This window comes from Morus notabilis, unplaced genomic scaffold (assembly GCF_000414095.1).
Source record: "Morus notabilis unplaced genomic scaffold, ASM41409v2 Scaffold472, whole genome shotgun sequence".
NCBI lineage: Eukaryota > Viridiplantae > Streptophyta > Magnoliopsida > Rosales > Moraceae > Morus > Morus notabilis.
In genome coordinates this window covers 52,587-53,658 of record NW_010367534.1, presented here as the reverse complement: position 1 = coordinate 53,658, position 1,072 = coordinate 52,587, and positions in this window count along the sequence as shown.

Sequence of the window (1,072 nt, the reverse complement as noted above, 5' to 3'; positions counted from 1 at the left end):
TTAACCATTTAATAATATTATTATATTCTATATCATAGTTATATAATATATTATTTAATAATAGTTTTATTGTATTATATTAAATATAATAATAAATATACATTATAATATAATATAATATAATATAATATAATTATTGTTTTTAATTATTTCATTTATTATTTTAATAATATTATTATATTCTATATCATAATTATATAATATATTATATAATTATAGTTTTTTTGTATTATATTAAATATAATAATACCTATATATTATATTATAATTATATATATTATATTATAGTCGTAATTTTTAACTATTCACATCAATTCAACCTCATAATTTACCAAACGCTATTACGTTGATTTTAAAACCAACACAGCTACTATAATTATAGTTTACCAAACACTTAGCTACTTTTTATAACATCTGTTTTTTCCTTTAATACAGTTAAAAGTAATTTTTTCAAAATCTATAACACTACCAAACTAAGTCTATATATGATAAGTTTTTTACCGTTAAATTTTATTAAAATCACTTCATATTAATAATGTAAAATAAATAATTTGTATCGATATAATTTGAAAATAAAGACTTCTCAACAGTTTATTTTTTCAAAATTTATTAGAGAAATCCTTAAAAAAGATTTCCGACTTTTGTGAAACACTTTCAGTACTTTGTAATGTGCAACTTCATCATCTCGTGCACAAAAATTGATCATCATACGGCGTGGTTTTTGAGGGGTCCTAATTCATAATTGCGAAAAATGTTGTTTAACTAACTTAAGTTTCTAACTTTCTATATATGTTTTTTTTTTTTTTTTTTTTTCCTTGTAATGAAATCAGTTAGAATAATTAGAGAAGTACATGGGACCTCAAACTTGGGTTGTGTTTTGACCACCAAATCCAAGCTTAGCTGGGAAATATATACTTGCGTACCCACCCAGACTATGGCCTCTCTGTCTGCCAACGTCTCGTCGATGTGCTATATGCATTGTTGGCACTGATTTTGCTTGCCTGGATCCTTTTATGGCAACGACTAAGGTCCCGTTTATTTCGCCTATTCGAGTTTAGAATTTGAGTTTTGC